This window comes from Saccopteryx leptura, chromosome 4, assembly GCF_036850995.1.
Source record: "Saccopteryx leptura isolate mSacLep1 chromosome 4, mSacLep1_pri_phased_curated, whole genome shotgun sequence".
In the NCBI taxonomy this organism is placed as follows: Eukaryota; Metazoa; Chordata; class Mammalia; order Chiroptera; family Emballonuridae; genus Saccopteryx; species Saccopteryx leptura.
Window position 1 is genome coordinate 183,446,592 of NC_089506.1, and position 17,100 is coordinate 183,463,691.

Sequence of the window (17,100 nt, forward strand, 5' to 3'; positions counted from 1 at the left end):
ATTGAGGATGACTTTTGTAAATAAAGCAGAGAAAATAATTAGGCTACTGCATATCAATTATAGTGTGATTCTATGTAATTCTGTCTTCCTGTTGTAGTATAAAAGTATATATTTCAGTGATCCTTCAAATTAAAAAAAAACTTCTGGCCCTGGCCGGTTGGCTCAGCGGTAGAGCATCGGCCTGGCGTGCAGGGGACCCGGGTTCGATTCCCGGCCAGGGCACATAGGAGAAGCGCCCATTTGCTTCTCCACCCCACCCCCTCCTTCCTCTCTGTCTCTCTCTTCCCCTCCCGCAGCCAAGGCTCCATTGGAGCAAAGATGGCCCGGGCGCTGGGGATGGCTCCTTGGCCTCTGCCCCAGGCGCTACAGTGGCTCTGGTCACGGCAGAGTAATGCCCCGGAGGGGCAGAGCATCGCCCCCTGGTGGGCAGAGCATCGCTCCTGGTGGGCGTGCCAGGGGGATCCCGGTGGGACCCATGCGGAAGTCTGTCTGACTGTCTCTCCCCGTTTCTAGCTTCAGAAAAATACAAAAAAAAAAAACACAAAAAAAAACCAAACACTTCAAAGGAATCATAAAAACAAATTATAGAGAATTTAGTTAAGCCCCTCCTACCCAGATGTTTTCTGTAATATGTCCAGAGAATCCACATCCACTCTATATTTTCTAGAGTAATCTAGAACTCACTGGACCTTCACTGAAAAGATCAGGTTCTCTCTGGGGTTTTAGTTCCTCGAAACTTTGATTCTCTGATTTCATTGCCAACATTTGTCACTGAGTCTTTTCTAGTCAAATACTAGTCCTTCACTGTTTTGTTTTGGGGGTAGTTGTATAAAGAGATAGTGACTACTCAGGAAAATTAGAATGATTTAATTTAATTCAAATCATCTTTGAAAGTTTTATGAGAAAAAAAGATTTTCCTCTCTCTCTCTCTCTCTCTTTTTTTTTTTTTTTGCTTCACTCATCAAGCAGGACAATATGTTGGCCTGGAAAAAGATAATCACTTTGTCCTCGTCTGATTATTTTTGGCATCATATCTTCATTTTTGAGTCTCACGAAGTCATCGTAAAGTGGTTTCATTCAGACGGTTGGTAGTTATTATTGCCTCTCCAACTCAGGACACTGACGGTTTTCTTCAAAATTTGACTAGGATAAACTTCAGTTTTCTTACCATCCCCCTTTCTGAAGCCTAGGCCATGAGAACATTTGACGACAGGTTAAGAAACCACATATTTTCTCTGAGAAACCTCGTGAAGAGGTGCTTGGAAGTAACCAAACTCCCCTGTCTTACTTCCTCTAAGGCTTTTTCTCTTTCCACATTAAAACAATAAATGGCCTTAAGGCTAAGGGTTATTATTTTTTTAATGATACTTTGTCTAAGATAAAAGATTGGGGTAAAATGAGTTAAAACCCAATATTAGCAAACGTCAGAATCTGTGGATAGACACGTTTCATTTTGTAAGTTAGAGCTCAGAAGCTAAATATCCCTCTATAATGAACAAAAGAACAAAGCAGAGGAAGAGTAATCTTGGCCCAGTGATAGACAGAGAATCAAAATTGATAGGAAATTGAGAGATATACTAATACAGAATCTACTATATCCTTCATGTGACAGTATGAAGGCCAATGAGATTAGCTTTACATTCCTGTCACTAACTATTACCTGAGACAAAATTCTTCTATTTTACGCTTTGGCTAACTCTTGTTATATTTTCCTAAAATGTCTAGAATTTATTGAGCATTTATATTGTAGCAGGTGTTATTCTCTGCTCTTTATATGAACTAATCAATGTAATTTTAATAAAGTTCGATATGATATAGGGGTACTCATTTTAAAGGTAAGGAAACTTAGTCATAAAGTGTATAAACAACATGCTCAAAATCACACAACTAATAAATGGCTGAAGCAAGATTCAAACCCAGGTGGGCCAGATCCAGAGTATGTGATCCAAACCTCTACATTTCCCTTAACACACACACACACACACACACACACACACACACACACACACACACATTTATTTATTTATTTATTTATTTATTTATTTATTTATTTAGTGAGAAAGAGAGGGGTGGGGGGCAGACAGGGACAGACAGGAAGGGAGAGAGATGAGAAGCATCAATTCTTTGTTGCAGCATCTTAGTTGTTCATTGATTGCTTTCTCATATGTGCCTCGACTGGGGGGGGGGGCTACAGTGGAGTGAGTGACCCCTTGCTCAAGCCAGCATCCTTGGGCTCAAGCCAGAAACTTTGGGCTTCAAGCCAGCGACCTTTGGGTTTCAACCAGCAACTATGGGGTCATGTTCATGATCTTATGCTGAAGCTGGTAACCCACGCTCAAGGTAGTGAGCCCATGCTCAAGCTGTTGGCCGTGTGGTTTAGACCTAGGTCCTCTGCATCTCAGGCTGATGCTCTATCTACTGCACCACCGCCTGGTCAGGTGTCTTTTAATCATTATTACTGAATATATTAGTCTCCTGTTGCTGTTAATAAAAATTACCCACACACTGGGTGGCTTAAGCAACACAAATGTATTATCTTATAGTACTAGAAGTCAGAAGTCCAAAATAGATTTCATTGGCCAGAATCAAGGTGATGGCAAGGCTTTGGCACTTCTAGAGGCTCCTGGGGAGAAGCCATTTCCTTGCTTTTTTCATCTTCTAATGGCCATCTGCATTCTTTGGCTTGTGGCTGCTTTCTCCGTTTTCAAAGCCAGCAGGGTAGTATCTTCAGAAGTCTATTTCTACAACGGAAGCCTATGTACTTTTGTTGATCAATGTCAACCCATTAAATTTAATTTTGAAATTAAAAAATAAAAACATTTGTTTCTGTTCCAGTTATCACATTGCCTTCTCTCTATAACTCTTACTCTCTTTTCTCTGTTATAAGAAGGATACTTTTAACTACATTGGGCCCAACCAGATAATCCAGGATAAACATTTTACAAAATCTTTAATTTATTCATGCCTGAAATGTGAGATTTATAAGGTATAAATATTCACAGGTTTTGGGGATTAGGACATGGATATTTTGGGGGAACCACAGTGAGGCACAACTTGAAAGAGAAATACCTGAATCGAATATTAGAATTAGAAGTGACCGTTGTGACTCTTGATCTCACTTTCCCATACTTTCTCACATCTGAATTATGAACCATTTCTCAGATAAGACTAAATCAATACTCTCGCTCTGTGTATATAGAAAACTTTGCTTTGAGGTTGTCTTAGCGTGTATATACTTCATGATTGTGGGCTGTCATTTTAAATACCATTTATTTCTTGCTTCGAGACACAGATTTTAAGTCAAAGACATATAGCCAAAGGCCTGGCTGTACATGGAAGGTCTTCAGTGTAAAAAAAAATCTGTTTGCAGATCTGACTGCATGTGTGAACCCATGTGGTGTTAGCCCTGTGCACAGCCATGATAACAGCTGGCTGGTGGGTAGAGCTAAAGGTAGCTCCAGGCAGAAATGCCCTGTTTATGGCCTTACCAGTTTCTTTTATGGATGTAGACAATTTGAAAGATAAATTTAAGAGATAGAGTAGGATGCCAAGTACTTAGCAAAACTCCACTGCAGAAGAAAACTAAATTCAAATCTAAGTCTAATAATTAGGTATTAGACATTGCCTCACAAGCAAATTAAATATAATTACCTTCTTTTTTGTTTCCCTCTGCAGAGAATGGAAATGTTAACTGTTATCCAGGGTGGGGGAGGAGTGAGGTATAATGAAGAGTCACATTATGAGATACTGTCAGAAACATGTCCTTTCTGTGGTTCTGGCAGTGACTTCTGAGCACGGAAAACAAGAGAACCATGGCCAGTTCAGTGTTATCAAGTACTCTTCTTGACAAACATTAAAAATGTATATTGCACTAGGAAAACACTATATTTATATACAAATACATTATATGTGTGTCAATCTTTTTATTGTGTTTCAGGAGCACATACCTGTTTTTCTCACACACTTCACATGGCAAACACTATTTTTTAAATTTCAGGGAGACCAGTCAATCAGTGTAAGTAATGGCCCAATTAAAATTTTCCTTGCTACTTCTGCATGTTTCTTTAGAAAACTGTATACAATTGCAATCAGAGCAAATAAAGACAATTTGCTTTTACTATAAAGTAGCTTAATGCTTTCCTTAAAGGTATGACTTGATTAATTGCTTTTATGAGGCTAAGCTGGATGATCCCAAGCAGAAAGATGTCATGTATCTACCTAATATTATTATTCATTATAATGAAGGCCACGGTAATAACAACCCAATAATAGAATATGAATAGACTTGAGTGCAGTGACTCAATAGAATTATAGAAGGCAGCAAGCAGCTTTAAAAAAGAGAATTTCATTTATCCCCCAGAAAATGAAATAAAAGGAAGCTGTCTTTCAGTCCCTAGTCTACCTCTCCATTTATACTGGCAGGAGGAGAAGCTCAGATCTATGGCAGAACACCCATACCCTTTCCCAATGGAGGCAGGAAGAAGTTTCTCCTATCAGCTTGTGTATAATGTTAGGAATATGACTTACTTGTCAGCGTTCTGATTCATGACGGTGAACAGAGAGAGTGTGAAGCCTGCATTTCAGCAGGTTGGGAATAGAGTATTTAGACAGCTTTCATGTCCAGTCTCAACCAGTCTTGCTGGACAGAAAAAAAAAAAAAACAACTTCAGAAAATGCTTCAGATCTACTGCAGACTCAGACTGAGACCCAGGGAGATGAATCATTACTTGCTGTAGGTAAGTGTCATGAATATATCATTGAAGCCTACACTAGCAACCTTAGGGGAAAATCCTGTTCTTGTGTGTGAATAAAAAACACATTAATCTTAAATAAAATTAGTGATACATGGTGAGAAGATTTTCTACGTCTCTTCTATTGTGCTGGTGAAAAACTACCTAAGGGAGAGAGCATATGTGTGTATGTTATGCTTGACAGTGGGATTAGGGGCTATTTTTCTCTGTTCAACAACAAATGTCTCCACCAGTGGTTTGAATTCCACTCTTAGTAACTCGGCCCTTGATTTGCTTCCTCTTTGGTTATTCTAAACTTATTAAGCAACTATTATGTATAAGGAACTGTGCTTTCTTATAGATTTAAAAGACAATATAACCTTTACAAAACTATCAAAAAACTTCGACACTCTTCTCAAAAAATGTTATCATAGACTTGTATACAGAGTGTGCAGGGCAGAAGGAGGGCGTTTTTTGAAGAGGTTTTATGTTTCCTGTGGACTTAACATAAGGTCTGGATTTTGTGGGATGATCAAGTGCTTGACATTTAGAGACAACGGGGAATGAAGAAGTATTTTGTTAGAAGGAATAGTGTGTACAAAAACATGAAGTGCAAAATAAAGACTATGTTATGTTAGAAGAACAGCTAGTATATCAGTGTGGTGGAGTCCAGGGCACGTTACTGAAGTGGGGGAGGAAAGACAGATGAAACTCAAAGGGCTGGCTGGTGAAACTTGCTACAAAAATAAGCAACACAGGAATTTTAAATCTTATTACATATTTATTTAATATTCTATTGCATATAAGTTGATTTCTGGGTTAGAAACCTAATGTTGGTAGACAGTGGTCAGAGGAGGTGATAACAGAGGCAGGAGTAATTAATAGAGTGAGAGGAAATGAGGGCAGTATGAGAGTGAGATGGAGAGAAATGAAATTGGGAAATATATTAGAGATAAAATTGGAAGTATTTGATGACATGTAAAAACATGCATAAAAAGAACTTATGTTTATTTTGAGTTACTATATAAGCATCGATGTTTTTATAGAGGAAGATAGGGGAAAAAAATAACAAAGAGAAGGTAAAGAATTTGGCCAGGAGTAGACTGAGAAATAAAGTCCAGGTGAAGATGTCCAGGATCAAGTTGAGCTTGGATTGAATATAAGCTCTGGGCTGAATGTAAGGATTTGGGAGTCAGCATAACCGTTCATGCTAAAGCTACAAAGTAGATTACATAGAAGCACACTTAGCAGACCAGAGTAGAACCCCAAAACCAAGGCAATGCTAATAGGACACGGGTTTATTTTGCTCTGCTAAGTTTCACCTCCAGTTGGTGTATCTGGAAAGATGGAGGGCATGAATTTGACACTTAAGTCGATGCTCAGTCCTCCGACTTTCTTGGGCTCTTCTCTGTGTCTTCCTTATCCCTTAAACAAGTCACACATATATACCCGGCTTTACTGAGCTGTCCAAAAAATAACAAGATCATGATACACGAAGAAAAGATTTTGAGCCTCTTATATTGGAGGGAAAAGCAGTCTACAAGCTAAATCTTTCATGACATGTGTCCCTGTGATTGCACCCAAGTTTCTAACTCTGCTTGTCATCCTTTCCAAAAGATCCTCCTAAATCTTCTGTACAAATCAACAGTCATCTTTCATGATCTAGCACTCACTCCAAAGAGCTTCATATTCTAGGTTTCCTTGTGTCCCAGCAAAACATGTTGGCATATCTAGGTTGTTTAGAATAACATACCTATGGGGCTTTGAGAAAAGAATCCAGTATGACTGCAAGAACTCCAGGGCCAGTCTCCTTCAAGCTGTCCCTGTGAATTTGGTGTGCAAATATGTCTTTTATTATTTTGAGTGTCCAGTGGATAATTGTTGGAATACGAGTATACTTCATTCCCTAGTTTTCAGACTATACTTCTGAAAAACTGTTGATTAAATACACCTGGTCCAAATGAGGTGACTCAGGTTGGACTAACTGCTGTTGGATCTAGGGGTTCAGTTAAGCCTCCAACAACTCCAATGTGAATCTCCATCATCCACAGACAAAATTGCCAGCAATTGCATTCCACACAGAGTGGAGCCAGAGGCTTGACCTGTGTCTTTCCAGGTAAATGTTTCTGGTGTTGCTACATATGTGAGTAACATCAAATCCCTTCTGTTTCTTTGGAACAGCCTACTCGGGTGGGGTTTGCGCCAGGCTTTTGCATCCATTCAAGCTTCTTGTTGATATTTGTTAGTCCGGTGGAAGCTGAATTATAATGAAGGTGAGGAGTCATTGAAACGTGTAAACCTACAGACAGAAGTTGACAATGGTGCGGAAGGGAGTGAAGAATACATTCATGGTAAAGATTTTTAGGAAGAGAAGCACTGGAGGACACTGGCAGTCTGAGAGAAAGGATAAGAGGGGTGGAAGAGAGCAAAGGTACTAAAGAGATGGTCTGAGAGTTTAGGGGCCCAGAGGAGGCAGGAGTGTTGGGAATGAAGGACTTAAGTGAAAGCATCTGAAATTGTTGGTTTTTCTTCCCCCAAGAATGGAAGAAATGAATGAGTACAATGAGACCATGTGTATGTTTCTCTATCACAGGTCCCAAACTAAAGAAAAGCCTGTTAGGGACAGAAGCCTGTTTTATCTGCACAGGGTGTGCTGGTCTGCCCCCTTGCGTGCACAGAACCAAGGCCTGTGGGAAACAGAAAACATGTGAAGTGCTGGCCAATGAGAAGCCAGTGCCTCGGTTGGGAAGACAAAACAATAAGCAATTATGATAAATTAATAATAATGTCCTAAGTTGTTGTAGTGACCTTATAATAATTTTCTAAATATGGTTATCTTGCTCTTGTACTAAAATAGGAAGGAACTCAAGAGTCACTTAGAAATATAAAAGCTTTTTCCAGGAAAGAAAACATTAAATGCAAAGAGATTGTGGTAGAATGAAAAACCCTAATTTGTAGGATTATAGAATTAAAAGTGTTTTACTTCTGCTCTTACTTGGATCACTGCATATTAACTTCAGGCATTTGAGAGGTATAGAAACCAGAAGAAAAATACTAGAATGATTTAGTACCAGACTAGCCAGCTTCAGAAATATCTAATTGAAACTGATTTTGGAATTACATATAATAATAAATATGGCCATTACACAAAAATCACGACCATGAATCCTTGAAATACCAATATTAATTAAAGGATAGGAAGACAGGAAAAATCTCTAGATCTGACATTGAAACTCAATAGTTAAACCTCATTAAGAGATGTTATATGTGGCCTATTTTCTCTCTCTCTCTCTTCATCTCTCTCTCTCTCACACACACAAACACAAACACACAGCAGGAGAGTTTGACACAAATCCTCCCACAGAAAGATATCTCCTGTTGGGAGTGCACATTCAGTTCTATTTGGGCTGGAGGATCTAGGTTCCATTTATAGCTCCCTGGACCTTGACTCCCAATTTTCACACTGAAATGTATTGAGTTGCCACAATAAATATTATCTTTTGAAAATCTTCAAGCTTGTTAGAGAATAATCTGATAATCACTCAATGACATGTTACTTAAATTGCAAACCAGGCCAGCAGTAATGCCATGAGGTGTATAATGGCAAAATAACAAATGATGACCAAGAATAACATTGAAACATTTCTGGGCATGGATCACTGTGATTAGAGAACTAACAACTGACCCTTGACCAACATGGGTTTTAACTGTGTGGGTTCACTTATATATGGATTATTTTTCAATAAATATACAATTGGCTCTCCAAATCCTTGGGCATCAAATCCATCGATTCAACCAACCATGAATCAAAGAGTACTTTTATTCCACAGTTTGGAATTTGCAGATGCAGAGGGCCAACTGTATACATTGTTCTATGCCATTTTATATAAGAGACTTGAGCATCCATGGATTTGGGTATCCACAGGGGTCCTAAAACCACTCCTCTTAGATATCAAGGGGCAGTACTTAAGTTTTAGGGGCATCAAAAGTTATACATTGACTTTTGACTGCACAGGGATTGGCATCCCTAATGCCCACGTTCTTCAAGGGTCCACTGTATTTGATAGGCAAACACACAACAGGTTTTGAGACAAACTAAAGTAGATTTATTTTCTGTCTTAACTGGGAAATATCCAGGGTTAGGAAAAGTAGGTTTACAGTTTTTATATGAAAAATAATATAGTAAATAATACTACAAGAATAAACTGGGCTTCACGTACTCACAACTGTAAACCTACTTTTGTCTTAACCTGTATATGTTTCTCATCTGTTTTTCAGATGGCCATAATCTAATCTTTATTCCTTCCTATGAGAATTACTATTTGCTTCAGAGCAGCTGACTGCCAGCCTTGGTGATACACAAGCTGTTCGTGGCAGGTAGGGGTGATCCTGTGCCCTGCAGAGAGCCAGTGAGATCTGGCCAGAACTTGGCTGAGAAAGGCAGCATCATAGAAAGCTTTCTTTGTAAAAGAGGATGGATGCAGGAAGTTCTATTCTCTGCTGCTTCGTTCTGTTTCCCATGCAGATATAATGGCGAGATCTGCAGCAGACGTTGTGTAACCAGAAGACAAGCAGGGAGATGAAAACCAACATTCTGAGATGACCAAGCAGAAAGGAAGAAAGATCCTAATTGGGTCCTGGAACAAATAAACACTACCAGCAGTGAAACTCTGGATATCTTGTTATTTAAGAAAAAAATATATCCCAACATCTAAACTTTAAAAAAAAAAACCAAAACATATCAAAGTTACATTACTAACTTATGCACCATTGGTTTCCCTAATTAATAAGGTTTTGCTCACTTTCTGGCCATATTCTTGTCTTTTTCTTCTCTGGCACTTAGTATGCCATACAAGGCCAGTCTAAACTCCTCATAACATCCTGCCCAAAATCTTTATCCATTTCCCTATCAGCTGTTGTTGTAATTCTGTTGCCTTACTTCTTCTATCCTAGCAACCACTCTCATCCTCCTTAACCTCTGTGTACTCTACAAGTTGGATGTATTTAAATTAGTTTATCTTCACATTACCTCTAACTCCCACACAGTTGTCACAGAAAAAGTTACTCTTTATCCATGCCTACCGCACAGTCCCACCTCAGACTAAACACCATGACTAATCCCACTTCCATTTAGCCATTCACCAGTATTTATTGAGTCCATGATGTTCCACATAATGTAAGTGAAACAGAAAACATAATCGTTTTTAAGTGATTGAACTTCAAAAATAGAATACCTATGTTCAAATCTTGGGACTTTGAACAGTTTATTAAACTCTCTGTACATCAATCCCCTCATCAGTAAAATGAGAAAAACATTATCACATATATTTTTTAGGGTTTTGTGAGTATTAAGTGAGTTTGTTCATATAAAATACTTAGCACTGTAGGCTTATCATAAGAACTCAGTATTACTTATGGACCATGGCATTTACAGCTATATAATCTATAATTCTGCCATCAAGAATTTAAAATCAATATGGGGGAGGTCTTGATAAAAATTACAATTTAAGGTGAAATATTTGTGCTAGAAAAGAAAAGTTAAGACAAAGGAAAAAATTTTCTAGCTTGGGTGATAAAGACCTAAGGAAAAGGAGATTTTGAACTTAGTCTTGAAAATAATGTATACAGGGCTTCTCTTCTCATTTGTGCAGTTTGCTCTAAGTCTTCCTTAGTCACCCCCCCCCCCCAGCTGGATGTGATTCCCTTTACTTAGGTAACACGAGTGTTGTGCTAAATAGTCTGGGGGTGGAGAGATGATGAGAACCAGCGGAACTATCCAGAGATCGGACACAGAGCACTCAGATGCAGCTCTACCTGCTGTGGATGCTTCCATGAGACCCTGGATGCAGCCGCTCTCTGACGCCCTGCGAGATAAGGTCTCTTTCATTCCTCTTCCAGTCCCTTCCTTGTCGATTAGGCTGACCAATTGATCGTAGAGATGGGATAGCTTTGGTGTGAGTCCTACCAAGAGTACGGGAAGGGCAGAGCTGAACTTCTATAAACGTTCCAAGTGCAGCTGGAACAGTAGGTGACAGGAGCTGGGCAGAGTCTGAGTCGGTCTGGGGAGGACCCATGCTTCAGGGAGGGGCTGTGACACACTGGCTGATCCAGGAAGGCTGGACCCACTTGCTCCTTCCATCTAACGGGGTGCTCTGGCTCAGGGTGCATGGGACAGGAAGTCCTTCTTCAGTGGTGTTTTAAGAAAAGAAAATTTGCCTGACCAGGCAGTGGCGCAATGGATAGAGCATTGGACTGGGACACAGAGGACCCAGGTTTGAGACCCCGAGGTCACCAGCTTGAGTGCAGGCTCATCTGGTTTGAGCAAGGCTCACCAGCTTGAGCCCAAGGTCACTGGCTTGAGCAAGAGGTTACTCTGTCTGCTGTAGTGCCTGGTCAAGGCACATATGAGAAAGCAATCAGTGAACAACTAAAGTGCCGCAACAAAAAAAACTGATGCTTCTCACCTCCCTTTCTGTCCCTATCTGTTCCTCTCTCTGACTGTCTCTGTCAAAAAAAAAAAAGGAAGCCCTATCCAGTTGGCTCAGTGGTAGAGCATCGGCCTGGCGTGCAGGAGTCCCGGGTTTGATTCCCAGCCAGGGCACACAGGAGAAGCGCCCATCTACTTCTCCACCCCTCCACTTCTCCTTCCTCTCTGTCTCTCTCTTCCCCTCCCGCAGCCAAGGCTCCATTGGAGCAAAGTTGGCCCGGGTGCTGAGGATGGCTCTGTGGCCTCTGCCTCAGGCGCTAGAATGGCTCTGGTTGTGACAGAGCAACACCCCAGATGGGCAGAGCATTGCCCCCTGGTGGGCGTGCCGGGTGGATCCCGGTCGGGAGCATGCGGGAGTCTGTCTGACTGCCTCCCCGTTTCCAACTTCAGAAAAATACAAAAAGAAAAAAAAAAAAAAGGAAATCCCTCTGTGTTGTGTTTTAGTATCATGCCCCAATGTTACAGTTCTGCCATTTAAATGCACAGCCTCCAGCTAGGAAGCACACAGATTAGAACTTGCTCCAGAGTCCGTCACAGGCTCCCTCTGTTGTCTAGTTATTAATTTCCCCATTATGACTAAAGCTATACATATGTATGCATACATTTACATATATATATGTAAATTTCCAAAAAATATATATGCATATGTTAGGGGAAAGGTGTATTGACCTTCCTCATACCCATTACCTACCTAGCTTCAACAATTATAATCAATAGAGCGGTTTTTAAAAAGTCACTCCAAATACATGTGTCTTGTTAGGCTACTCACCTAGGACAACTTGCTCTATATTTATAAAACTAAATATATATGTAAATAAATGATTATAAATATTATCAGTCTAAAACTTAAGTATTTATATAAAGACTTGCTGTCTATTTACATAAGTAAATACCCTAGTGAGCTTTCACAGAACGAGGAACATTTGTCTTCAGGTGATTTTCTGTCTTCGACATCACCTAGAATCAAGTAACAACCTCTGGGAAAACGCACACACACACACACACACACACACACACACACATATTTCATCTCTGGCAAGGCAGCAAGCTCTGGGGAAAATGTACACACACACACACACACACACACACACACACACACACATATATTTCATATCTGGCAAGGCAACAGGTCATGCATCTATTCTGATTTGATTGGTCACATAGCTTTAGTATCAGTCTATTTCCAGGGGTTTATTTCACACTTAAAACTCACAACCTCTCCCATTATGTTGCTCTCCTCACCTCTCTCTCCAAGCTGCTAGAAGGACCTAGAACTGAGAAATTGTTCTTTCACCTATGCCAGAGCCCCAGGGTTGCACTGAGTGACTGTAAAGCTCACTCCTTGCAGCCTCGCCCTCTCTGTCCTCTTTTCCCTGCCCTCTGCCACCTCCTTTTGTTAGTTTAGTCCATATCTCTCACCTCCACAAGATTGAATGTAGGGGTCACAACCTGTTCGACTAATCACCTAGAATCAAATGCACAAAGACAGCAGTTAATCTGTGTCCTAAAAGCCTGGTTCAAAGATTCGCAACCCTTGCCACCCACACTCCTATAGCACGAGCATCCTCTCTCCAGACATGCCACTCGTGTGCACAATGTCACAATTGCATCCGGGTGCCTACCACCTCAAATTCATACTCAACTTGAACCCTTCTGCCTAAACTCCTGCCCCTTTCACAGCTGATATCTTCCCTCTCACAGAGAATCTTTGATCAACTAAAACGCAGCCATTCTCTGTTCCTCATCAGCACACTTTATTCCCTCTTTCATTTTCTCTACCAACAGTCTTTCATCTCCTTCCACATACCCCTGTGGAAATAAGAGAGCAGCTGGCTAGCCTCTCATTCTCTGCTCAAGAGGGCTTTGGGACTCACGTACTTCCTTTAACTTCCATTTCTATTTCTTCAGCAAGAGTTTGTTCAGAAAGGACTCAACTTCCTTCCTGAGGGTGTCTGTTTTTCTAACTGGCACTAGCCCCTTGAAGGCTGTTGCCTTTTTCTTGTACCATCTGGGCCTAGCATAGAGCTCCTCATTGGAAACACGCTCAGCAAGTGGCATTGATTGATAGGTAGCCATAAAGACTTGGTTTTGTTTCATTTTTACGATTGCAACTTCTCCCACAAAAAGCGGATGAACCCCCTGACCTCCAAGTTTGTTGCCTTTGTTATATAACATGCAGCACAAAAATATATGCCTAAGTGTGTTTTCTTCCATATTTCACACCACTTAGGCTAATGAAAGAAATTCATCACCTAGGTGCTTATTTCAATCATGATATACTAGAAAGTGCTACAGGGCAATGAGAACAAAAACCCATAGCTATAGCATGCTTTCCAAAATAACAATATCTGTCCTTTTTTTTTTTTTTAATAACAGGAAAAAGGAAAAGAAAAATACTCGGCACTGGCAAGGGGCAAGTTCAGGCATCTAATGGATCTTTTTGTCAGCTGTCGTTCGTTTCTGCCGAGTGTTACGTACCCTTCACCAGAGATGAACACTGCTCATGTGTACAGCAGGACCTGGGGTGGCTTGGGGTGGGCTGCAGGCATTTCAAAGCCATTCTTCTACATTTCTGCCTGTGCTGTTCAAGTGCCTGTTTTCTATTTTGCAATTGTGCCGGGGGAAAATGTTTTGATTCTCGATTTAGAATGTGCACTCCAGAAGGTTCCAAGAGGGTTTCAGGCAGAGAGATAAAGCCCGTCTCTTTATGCTTCTCTGCAGCATGTGCTCTATGGCAATAATACATACCCCACGCTGTGCTTAAATCTCCAGCTATAAGAAAGTCCGTCCAATTCCTATCTGCTGAGTCTTTTGACATGCAAGTCCTGTTCCTTGAGGAAGCAAGCCTTTCACCCTCTCGTTCTCTCTTTGTTTCCCACACTGTACATGCTTTCTCAGGAAAACTGGCGTGAAAGGCACAGGAGAAACTAAAACTGCAATAAAAAAGTCAGCTGTAAATAGTTTATCTGATGCTGCTGACTGCAGTAAAAAAAAAAAAAGACCCTTTTTTTTTATGAAGATAATAAGGCTCTGGTTCTGTGCTTTGAACAAGGGTGAACAAACATTCGGGCACCAACCAGCCCCGTCACAAATTACCTAGGCCAGCTAAGGGCCTGTAATCTCTTTTTCCTGGGTAATATAATCTGCAAATAAATCAAGTCCAAGAAATCTGAGTGAAAGTTAAAATACATAAGCTAAGGCCGTTAAGCCAAGAACATACAATCAGACTCTGTCTGTAGCCAGATGGGTTTGATCTCACCTCAGAAACAACTTTCCATCTAACAAAACACTAAAAAGGCTTGCAAAAATTTTACCTCTCTTGCCAAATATGTCTTTCGTCGCGTTAGCAAAGTGCTGTAAGCTCCTTGGAGAAGGGATTCTATATTTATGCAGAATGTTGTCATCTACATGCTGGTATTTACTTGATTTTATTTCATAACATTTTTCTCCCCAACGAAACTAGCTGGATTGAATTTCAAAATCAAGCTTTCTTTTAGGTGGTGGTGGTGGAAAATGGAGAGGTTGAAGAGCATCAAATCAAAATCTAATGAAGTTTCTAATGATCAAATAAATAATCACTTGACATTTATTGCCATGCTTGGCAATCCGCAGAAATGGAATAGAGCAGAGACGCCGAAAGCTCCATTTCCCATAGATTTACATTATGCTACCACACAGAATTAAGCTGACATAAGCTCTTTAAGACCCACTAAAGCAGCAGATTTTATATACAACTTGTTTAGATTTTTTTCCCCCTTCTCCATGATCCCATATTCCCTGAATGATTCTTTCTCTCCATTTTCAACTCCTTGTTCTTTTGAGAGGCCTGCTGGAGCCTTCCCTTCATGTCATTTCAGGCTATAACCCTGCAGTTTGAGTTTATCTTAGCTGTAAAATGCAACAGTAATTTATATGCTCCCTTACCCCAGCCTCCTCAGAGGCACTGGCTGCCAGCTGTCTACCCAGCAGTTTAAAGAAAGGGCTGTAATGAGCGTGAGTGCGGCGGGGGAGGGGGCGGCGCCACATCAGAGCGCTTTCTGCTTCCTCGCTGAGGACTGGATCCACATAAATGGCATTTTCTGGTGCTGACTGATGACTTGGTAACCTCCTTCCTTCCCTCCAGCCCCACTTCCCCCCTCCCGCCTCACACCAGCCTTATGGGGACAGGTTTTCTTGTTGCTTCCTTTCATGTCTGAGCCAAGGAGAACAGAGCAAAGAGATGAGACGCAGCCTGGGGCAGCTGTGATGTGGCGTGGGGTGTGAGTTTCCAGTGCGCACCTTGTCCCTCTGTATCAAGAATATGCTCTTGGAGCTGGGAGACAAAGCTCCCCAGTAGCTTAGTGCACTAGACACTGTCTGATTTCAGCTGGGCTATTACGGGGATATTTTTTGATGTGACTTATTTGAGGTTCCTTTTTGTTTTAAAAGTATTCCAGAAGTAGGCTTATTTGCCTCATATGTTTTTTTAAAAAATAGGGCAGAGTCATTTTTGCCTTGAAATTAAAAATCCATTGCCTTGGCGCTCTCGCTCGCTCTCTCTGTCTCTCTCTCTCCCCCTCCAATTTTAGGGGGTAAAACATGCCCCCTTTCGTACACAGGGGCACGCAAAACAAGATCAGGAATGCAATTCTGCACAGAGCAGCCACAGAGGATTTTTCTTGTACACTGCTAAAATTATATGGCTCTCTTTGCCAGTCATTGTAAAAAAAAATTCTATTTCACAGGAAGGAAAGAAAAGATTTGAAACTCTCTATATGTTCAGCGTTAAAGCTGTCGCAGTCTAAGTGATGGAGATAGATCCTGGCAAAGGATCCGATTCCTGCTCTGTTAACATTTTTGAATGTGTTGACTATTAACATCTCCAGAGAAGACCTTGTCACTTTAAGATTCATATCTCCCACATCTCCCTTTAGCTTTGTGTAATCTTGATTTTTGACCCAAACTGATAAATCTTCCCAGATATTGGCAAAACCAAAGCTAGGAGCTGTGTTGAACAGGGCTGAGCTCCAGCTCAGCTGAATGTAATATGAAGGAAGGGGGAGAGGGGGCAGCAGTTAACTCGTGTAGAACTTGCCCTTCCTTGATTCAGTCACAACAGAAAGGTTTTTCCATATTATTCGTCTTTTCTTAGTCAAGTCCATTGGCCACATTGTACTTTCTATTGAGAAATAGTTCACCAGTCTGACAAAGATTTCAAATATCTTTGTGTGTGTGTTGGAGGGGGGTGGTCTTATTATTTATTCTTCAGCTGAAAAAATGTAGGAAAGATTCTCATGTTTAGGAAATGTAAATTTCTTTAAGGTTTTACCCTGAAAATAATAGCTTCTATCTGACTGTTTAACATAATAGCCTTGTGATGTGTCATTATAACTACAACTTGAGGGGGATTCACAGAGAGGAAACAGAAGCAAACTAACTGGAGGATACTATTTCTCTATTAATACTGTTATGCTCTCAGCAAAAGATAAATTGGAGTCTCTTTAACATACCTTCCCATTTCTCTTCGAAATGGTACTAGATTTATGAAGAAGGAAAGTATAGCAGAAAGACCCATGTATTTCTGGTGTTTACTAAATGTATAATCCAGCCATTTTACTATAGCTACTGAGAAATTACAATGTGAATGTACACTGCTTACAAAAATTAGGGGATCAGGGACCGTGCAGATACTCCAGTATATTCAGCCTTTTGTATAGTGCATTTTCACCAATGAAATAAAAGTTGGCTTTGCATCTCATTTGCATAATCAAACAACTTTCTTTGACTTGTCGTTTGCTTTTCTGATGTTCTTGTTTATTTTATTTTATTTATTTATTTTTTTGTATTTTTCTGAAGCTGGAAACGGGGAGAGACAGTCAGACAGACTCCCGCATGCGCTCGACT